Raw genomic sequence first — 9462 nt, 5'->3', positions numbered from 1 at the left:
AGACTGAACTTTTGTCCCAAATGATTAAGAAGAGCTTGAATGCTGCTTGAGTATGCTTGCACAGTTTGTATCGACAGAAAGTTAAAAAGCAGCTTTATTGACAGCTAATACTTTTGACAGCTAATAATTAGTTTAATTCTTTTTCGACATTCTGTAGTTTCGGCATCTCCTCATTAAGATGTTTCTGATGTACAAGTCAGCTGAACGTCTTTGGGGATTGGCCTGTTTACATATAAGCTTTAGCAAATTATGATGTATGTATTTTTAAGTTTGTTGTACGGTATGTCTACACCCTACATTCTGCTGTTCTTCAGGGCATTAAAAAAAAGTCAATCAAACCACATGATAAGCACGGTTTCTAGTTCTATTCTCTACTCCTAAGATAACTCCTTCAGTACCCCGATTATTCATGCATGTAAACAGCTCTTACGTTTTACGTCTGCGCATGCTCCATGGGTTAAAACTCCCCTTCCCCACGCAGCAGTGGCTTTTGACTTGGAAATAGAATAAACCAGGAAGCAACGGCGCTGAAAACAACGTGAAAAAAACATCACTACCAAGAAGACCCGTTTCTGTCCTAATTCTGTCCAAACGTTGTCCGTTTGTGATTTTGACAAAGGTGAACCATAAAAAGGCGTATTCAGTCCAGCTGTATGTTCGCGGAGCACCACTTACTGTACTGGAGGTTGAGTTACTCCTCATTTGACCATTCAACCCCCTCTCATGTATACGAGGGGAACTTCAATAATCCGATCATTCCTTTAACCGGAGTAAGACTATTTTTCGGGTTACTGATGTGTATGGAAACACAGTCAAAGGCAAGATACCTGCTGTGCCATCTTTGATTTGAGCACGGTAAAGGTTTAAGGAGTAAATGTATATAAAAGATGACAGAATAAAGCAGACACTTTTTTCATATTTTTCTCACACATTCACAGCGCAGCCACACAAACACGCTGACTTCCTGAGACGGACCACTCCTCTTCGTAGTCTGACATGATCTCCCACTTGATCATACATTTTAATGGGGCAGCCAGCAGGATTGAAGAACCTGTTTCACCTTAATCCATGCTGACAGCCCCTCCTTATTTCACACTGCAGCCTGGAAACATGAATGAGCCTCTCCACAGTGAAAAACTGAGGCAAGCCGAGAGATATTAGACATCCTACGTAGAAACATAAAAACCAGCTGACACGCCCTTCACTTGGAAATCTTATCTTAGCATATAGAAAATCCTCCCAAACTTATCTAAACCATTTATCAAAATCTTCAGCCATTTTCTCTGTGCATATTTATCTTTCCCTGTCCTTTAGTTTACAGGATACATTTTCTGCCTGCCTGATCATTTATCCAGCCTACAAAATCCTGACACACGCTGATGTTTTTTCCTTCTATCTCCCTATCTGACTCCACTCTAAACCAATGGGTTTTGTATGTGGTGCAAGTCTGCTCCCTAGTGACTCAATATTGCCATGAATGTGAAGCCGACAGTCATCCAGCCACTCCCACAGTTCACTTCAAACATGATTATGAGAAGTTTAATTTACACCTTCATCTAATAAGCATGTTTTTATGTTTTGCCGCATTCATTCACACAGAAAGCTTTATATTGGAAATAACACATTGTGAGGACATGGTCCATAAAGCGCATTAACACATAATGAGGCGTGTTTTAATGGGGAACTCACTCATTACATATTCTACTAATTAAACATTGTCAAGGGTTTCCCCAGAAACAAGGCTGGATTAACAAACCAGGCAAAGCAAAGAACTGCCCCAGGCTCTCAAGGCCCTCAGGGGGGCTAAAGGCTCCAGGTTCACCATGTGGCTATTAGTTTGTGGTAATTTAATTAATTTGAAATTTCTTTGTAAATGCTAAATACTGAGGCCTTAAGGTAAAGGTACTGAAAATCAGCAAAAATTCAGTAACACTTGCTCAATAAACTAAGCCTCCAGGTCCAAAGTCATATTAAAATCTAGTTTATTATTTCAGTGTATATTGTGCTTACACATACATTCCTAAATGAATTAGTATTCAATCGAGTTACCACAATGACATATCAGACATGTTTTGACTTGATCATGAATGCTAAACAGTACACTAAAATATGTTTCTGAAAACACTTTATGGGAGAAAAATACAATACAGTAACAGAATCGTGATTCCTATTTTATCAGCGTTGCCTAGTTTCCCAGTTTAATCTGAGTTCAGAGAAGTGACTGAGACAGAGACTCTTCGGCTGTGAGTGGTTGTTGTAGGTCGGGCGTGGTGGAAACCAGCATGACATTAGGAGCAAACAGAGAAGGCTCTGTGAGCAGACAGGAACAGAAGACAGAGGTAAAGATAAATGACTTCTTCTTAGATCGTCTGTCTCATTGTGCTGCCAGGATATAGTGACAGTTTCAGCAAATATGAAAAAAAAAAATCATAGAAAGTTACCCACTTCAGCTTTGAAACTTGTATGTTGGCATGGCAACTAACCAATGTCAACTTAAAATGTCGTTAGATTCAGGTGTAAACATTGGTATCTGGTGTTTGGTTAGGGGAATTGAATCCCCCTCTCGCACGGAAAGTGGTTAGAGTGCAGGCAATGTCAGACCCCCATCTAGGAGGGTTGGAGTGCAACCTAAAAATCATACGAAACATTCCCTCCCCAGACTCCAAACCACAGGTGTCACACTAACTAAGGTTTAAAGAAAACAAATTCATTGTTACCAAACTATTCCTAAACTGACAATAAAGTGAAAGTCAGGGTGAGCCAAGGTCAAAAAAAATAATAATAATTTTATTTGTAAAAAGTACTTACTAAACCATAATGGCAAAAAACAGAAAAGCAAAAAAGACATCCGCTAAATATGGCTCCCTTGAAAAACAATATAAAAGAAAATGGAATTCACATCTACAGTTTAAATGTTCAACAAAAGAAGGTTATTATTAACACTACATTCACAGATTACAAAAGTCACCTTAGGCACAAGGCCTGACAAAGTCTAACAAAAGGCGTATAAACCAAAAAATTACAAAATTGAACATGTAACATATCCCAGCAGGAATGTGATCTGACTAATTTCAGATTGAACATGTTTGATTGTAATGGTTTAGAAGCCTTTATTGGTATTTTCTCACCGTAAAAAGTGCAACTCTACTCTGTTATAGTCAATGTAACTGTCTGGTGAATGCGATTTAATGGTTTTGAAGCAAAAGTGTTGAAGCCTGTGTAGTTTGCCGGTGTCAACGTTGATACAGAGTCTGGAAACCAAATTAATTTGCCAAACTGTTTCATTTTCTGGGAGAGAGGTCTGGCCCCTATCCCATATAGTCAGAATTCAAGTCGTTCTGGCTTTGTATGAGCCAATCCAAACCGTTTGTCTCATGTGGGGACATTTCACCTAACACAATTCTGTCTGATATCAGGCAACGTACAAATATGTGACATGAGATAAATCTCTTCAACAAATTAGAAACGTCCCACAGTGTTTCATGGTTTATTGAACTGATTTCATTTTCTTTGTGATAACAGATGATACATTTATCTCTGTGTATTTAACAATGTGCTACTGCAGCCTTTATCTGACAGCAGCTCAGACTTAAAGTGTTACAGAAATGTTACTGGGTACATAGTAAGATTGCTTGAGGACACTTATGTAAAAGTCACTTGGGCAACATGATACAGTATGTACGTGATGTGTCATGTCTGAAAGAGGCAAAATACATACAGAGAGTGGGAGAAACAAGTGTATTTTTGCCCCAGGGTCCCCTAGTGAGTTAATGAGGCCGTGCACAGAAAACCTGCATATGGTGGTATCAGTTTTAGATAAGGGAAAACAGCTCCGCACCATCATATTCTCTATTTTGCATGCTACATTTGATTGAAGTATTCCTTTATGAGCCAATTTTGTCAGTGACGGTGCAGCACTTTTGCATTTTAAATCATCTAACGTATCTCTAAATATGGGGGTTGCTAATGCATTAATGCCACATTTCCATGTTTTCATGTGCATCAAACAGAATCTCAAAGTGAAAATGTGCATGTCTTGGATGAAAAAACGTCTTTCTCCATGTCTGAGCAGAAACCCTTCTTGTTGAGGTAAGGTCAAACGGGGGGGGGGGGGGGGGGTGACGTTGCTCTGGATGAAACATTTACACACATCTAATTTTTTGCCCTTTTCTGTTTTTGCTCCATCCCCCTGACTTTCCTTGAAGTCTCCCCCCACCTCGGAGCAAACACGACAGGCTGTGAAGCACAGGCCTGTCCTGAAGAGCGAAGCAGTGTATCTTTCACTGTAATTACCAAGTTCTGTGACCTGAACTCAGGGTATCCGAAGAAAGAGTACTGCTCCTCCTGCATGACTGTGGACCAAAAGCTACTGCATCATGTCAGGTAACAATATCTTTGGGGGCAGGTGTCATAACCAATCATAGAAACTCAGCTGCCATATACAGCTGATGTTAAAAGACAGTATTCTTCTTAAAGGCTTCTTAAAGTCAGGTGTGCAAAGTGTAAGGGGTCAATTCAACTGGAATGACAAAAAAGCGTTAGACACTTACCCCTGAGTCATGCAGATCATTTTGGGTTATTTTTTTTACCTCATTTCAAAGTGAAATTCCAGCATAAAATCATCCCATTGTCACGGACCAGACAGATGAGGACCACAAGTGCGTCACGTTTTAAGAGTTTTATTGAGGGTTCCAGAGAGGGAAAGGGAGTGCGATGTCGTGAGCCTGTGTGTGTGTGTTCCCCAGAGACGTCTCGTGCAGGTGGTGGTGGAGCGTCCAAGCTGGCCTGCAGAGGAGCTGGAATTCCGGGGCAGAAGATCATACAGGCCCAGAGGAGAAGGCAGGTCGGGTTTTCCAGGGCAGACGATCAGGCAGGTTCAGGGGCGAAGACAGGTCGGGTTTACCAGGGCAGAAGATCAGGCAGGTTCAGGGGCGAAGGCAGGTCGGGTTTTCCGGGGCAGAAGATCAGGCAGGTTTACAGGCAGGTCCGGGTTGTACAGGAAGTAAAGCCAGTGAAGCACAATACAGAAGCAACTTCGCAGACGGTCTGACAAGGCCGAGCTGAAAGCAGGACTCTTTATGCTGGAGGTGGTGAGTGGGAAATGCACTGCAGCTGGCAGGTAAACGGGAGCAGAGCAGAGACAGGTGAAGCTGATGAGTACAATTAGTGAGTTGCCAGGCAGAGAGAGAGAGCTCATGACAGAACCCCCCCCCCCCCCCAAGGGACGGCCCCAGAAGTCCCCAAGAAGCATCACCAAGCCGGGCGGGCGGAAGGGGGAGCCGGAGGAGGGTCAGAATTCCTCTGATTGGTCAGAATCCAGGTCAGGTGCCGGGTCCGGCCCAGCGTCAGGTGTCGGGCAGGTAACATGTTGGGGGCCCCTTGGGCGGCCACGCCGGACAGAGGGTTGGTCAGGATGCTGACGATGGAACTCGGAGATGAGAGTCCGATCCACAATCCGTCTGGCAGGCACCCAGGTCCTCTCCTCTGGGCAGTAACCTGCCCAGTCCACCAGGTACTGAATTCCTCTGCCCCGTCGCCTGGCCCGAAGCAGTCGCCGGACGGAGTAGACCAGACCTCCGTCTACGAGACGCGGAGGAGGAGGAGGGGGTGCAGCCGGAACCAGCGGGCTCTCGTGAACTGGCTTTATCTTGGAGACATGAAATGTGGGGTGCACTCTCATGGACCTGGGTAGTTGGAGCCGGACAGCAGTTGCACTGATGATCCTCTGGATGGGGAATGGACCAAGGAACCGTGGAGCCAGCTTTCGTGACTCAACTCTGAGTGGCAGGTCCTTGGCCGACAACCACACCTTCTGGCCCACCTGGTAGGTCGGTGCCGGAGTCCTCCGACGGTTGGCCCCGATGGCGTAGCTGGTGGCAGATCTGAGGAGTGTGGCGCGGGCCTGAGACCAGGTACGGCGACATTGTCGAGCATAGGCCAGGGCTGATGGACAGGTGACCTCCCCCTCCTGGCTGGCGAAGAGAGGAGGTTGGTAGCCATACACACACTGGAAGGGTGACATGCCAGTTGCAGAGCAGGTGAGAGAGTTGTGTGCATACTCCACCCATGTCAGTTGTTTTGCCCAGGCCCGGGGGTTGGAAGATGCCACGCAACGGAGTGCCTTCTCTAGCTCCTGGTTTACTCGCTCCGACTGGCCATTGGACTGGGGGTGAAATCCAGAGGATAAACTGACTTCTTCCAGAAGGTGGAAGCGAACTGTGGGCCCCGGTCCGAGACGACATCCCCTGGCAACCCGTTTATCCGGAAGGCGTGGTCTAGGACCACCTGGGCGGTCTCCTTGGCAGATGGCAGCTTCCGAATGGGGACGAAGTGTGCCATCTTGCTAAAACGATCCACTATGGTGAGGATGACAGTCATGCCGTCAGATGGGAGTAGGCCAGTAACAAAGTCCAGAGAGACATGCGACCAAGGTCATGAGGGCACAGGTAATGGCTGGAGTAGGCCAGCTGGGGGCTGGTTGGAAGACTTGTTCTGGTTACAGGTGGGACAGGCACGAACAAACTCTCAAACGTCCTTCTTTAGAGACGGCCACCAGAACCGCTGGGTGAGTAGATGGCAGGTCCGAGTGGATCCAGGGTGGCAAGCAAGACGGGAGTTGTGTCCCCACTGTAGGACCTGGGATCTCAACTCTTCGGGGACAAAGAGACGGTCTGCAGGACATGAACTGGGTCCAGGGTGGTTGCGGAGAGCCTCCTGTACTTGCTGTTCAACATCCCAGGTTAGGGCAGCAACAACACAGGGACCAGGCAGGATGGGCACGGGTTCCTTGGTGTGCATATCGTCTCTCTGAAACTGATGGGACAGGGCGTCAGGCTTGGTATTGCGTGACCCAGGACGGTAAGACAGTGTAAAGTCGAAGCGGGTGAAGAACAGAGCCCAGCGGGACTGTCTGGGGTTCAGCCGTTTGGCGGAGCGGATGTACTCAAGATTCTTATGGTCGGTCCAGACCAGGAATGGAACTATTGAGCCCTCCAGCCAGTGGCGCCACTCCTCCAGAGCGAGCTTGACCGCCGGCAGCTCCCGGTTGCCGATGTCGTAATTTTGTTCAGATGGCGAAAGTCGACGAGAGAAGAATGCACAGGGGTGGAGTTTGCCATCCTCTGCCGCTCGTTGAGAGAGCACAGCGCCAACGCCGACATCAGAGGCATCCACCTCTACAATGAACTGCCGATCTGGGTCAGGCCTCTGAAGGATGGGGGCAGAAGTGAAGCGTGACTTTAGGATACTGAAGGCGTCGTCGGCTGCCGAGGTCCAGAAGAATGACACTTTGGGACTAGTCAGGGCGGTGAGAGGGGAGGCAACGGTACTGTAGTTTCGGATGAACTTGCGGTAGAAATTGGCAAACCCAAGGAACTGCTGAAGCTTCTTCCTGTTTTCTGGTAAAGGCCATGAAGTCACAGCAGAGACCTTGGCTGGATACATTTGGATGCTCCCCTCTGCCACAATGTATCCCAGGAAGGCCACAGACCGAGCATGGAATTCACACTTCTCTGCCTTGACATATAGGGAGTTCTCCAGGAGGCGATTGAGGACTAGCTGGACATGGCGGGTGTGTTCGGACAGGGTACGGGAGAAGATCAAGATGTCGTCCAGGTACACAAAGACGAACTTGTTCAGCATGTCCCGGAAGACAATCATGACCAGAGTCTGGAACACTGCTGGGGCGTTGGAGAGACCGAATGGCATCACCAGGTACTCGTAATGGCCAGTGGGGGTGTTAAATGCCGTCTTCCACTCATCTCCCTCCCTTATCCGCACGAGGTGGTAAGCATTCCTCAGGTCAAGCTTGGTGAAGACCGTGGCTCCCTGGAGCAACTCGAAGGCAGAGTTGAGCAGGCGAAGAGGATACCGGTTCTTGATGGTGATGCGTTTAAGCCCCGGTAGTCGATGCAGGGGCGAAGGGACCCATCTTTCTTCCTCACAAAGAAGAAGCCAGCACCAGCAGGGGAAGAAGACGGACGGATGATTCCGGCTGCCAGGGAGTTGTTGATGTAGTCCTCCATGGCTCTTCTTTCGGGGGCAGAAAGAGAGTAGAGGCCACCTTTGGGTGGAGCGGTTCCTGGACGGAGGTCTATGGCACAGTCGTAGGGCCGATGTGGGGGCAGAGAAGTGGCCTTGGCCTTGTTGAATACCTCCCGAAGTCCGTGATAGCATGTGGGGACGTTAGAGAGGTCAGGGACAGAATCGGTGGGTACCGAACAGGAGGGTAGCATGGCAGAGCGCAAACAGGTCCGGTGGCAGTCCTTTCCCCTCTCAGTGATTGTCCCAGTCGTCCAGTCAAGGTGGGGGTTATGCTGGCGAAGCCATGGGTAACCCAGGATGAGGGGTTGGCCTGGGGAGCGGAGCAGGTGAAAACGGATAGTTTCATGGTGGTTACCTGAGAGCAACATTGAGATGGGGGCAGTGACGCTGGTGACTGTGCCAAGGAGATGGCCATCCAGAGCTTGGGCTGGGACAGGACAGGGCAGATGTTGACTCTCCAGCCCCAACTGATGGGCAAGCTCGATGTCCATGATGTTAGCCTCGGCACCTGAGTCCACCAGGGCTGCTAAAGTATGGGTGGTTTCGGAGAGGACAAGTCGAACTTGAAACAGGGGCTTACGGCTGGTGGAGGGTTGGGTGATCATCGAGCTCAACCGGATCCCTCCTATATCCGATGAGCTCCGGCTTTTACTGGACAGGTGGCGACACGATGACCATTGGCCCCACAGTACAGGCAGAGGTTGGACGAGAGGCGACGCTGGCGCTCTGCAGGAGTGAGAGAGGCACGGCCAATCTCCATGGGTTCTGGCGGGTCGAGCTGGCTCTGGGGAGTGACTGAAGAGGGTGGCCGAGCAGCCGAATTACTCAGAGTGCGGACAGACGGCTGGGTGGAGCGTCCCTTCTCCCGTCGACGTGTCTGGATCCGACGGTCGATACGAACGGCAAGGGCGATGGCCTCATCGAGTGTTGAGGGTTGGTCATGCGAGACGAGTTCATCCTTCACATAATCCGCCAGGCTGTGAAGGAATGCATCCACTAGTGCGGCCCCGTTCCATGAGCTGCGCCTTGCCAGGGTTCGGAAATCAATGGAGTAGTCCGCCACAGTCCAGTTCCCTTGGCGGATGGTCATCAGTTCCCTTGACGCCTCCGCTGTTGATGAGCCCAGGTCGAACACCATTAACATCTCCTCGACGAAGGCATCGAAGGAAGCACAAGCTGGGGTCTGCCGGTCAAACTCAGCGGTTCCCCACAGTCGAGCCCGGCCCGTCAGGTGTGTAATGACGTACCCCACTTTGGCCCCCTCTGTGGCGAAGGTCCTGGGCTGTAGCGAAAACTGGACCCGGCAGCTGGTTAAGAATGCCCGTACATGAGCCGGGGTGCCATCGAAACGTTCTGGGTTGCCGATCCTTGGCTCAGGCGCACAGGGAGCTGGAGCGTTGGGGTCTGGAACAATTGAAT

This window comes from Echiichthys vipera (assembly GCF_963691815.1).
Source record: "Echiichthys vipera genome assembly, chromosome: 18".
Classification (NCBI taxonomy): domain Eukaryota; kingdom Metazoa; phylum Chordata; class Actinopteri; order Perciformes; family Trachinidae; genus Echiichthys; species Echiichthys vipera.
Note: the sequence above shows the minus strand (reverse complement) of the source record.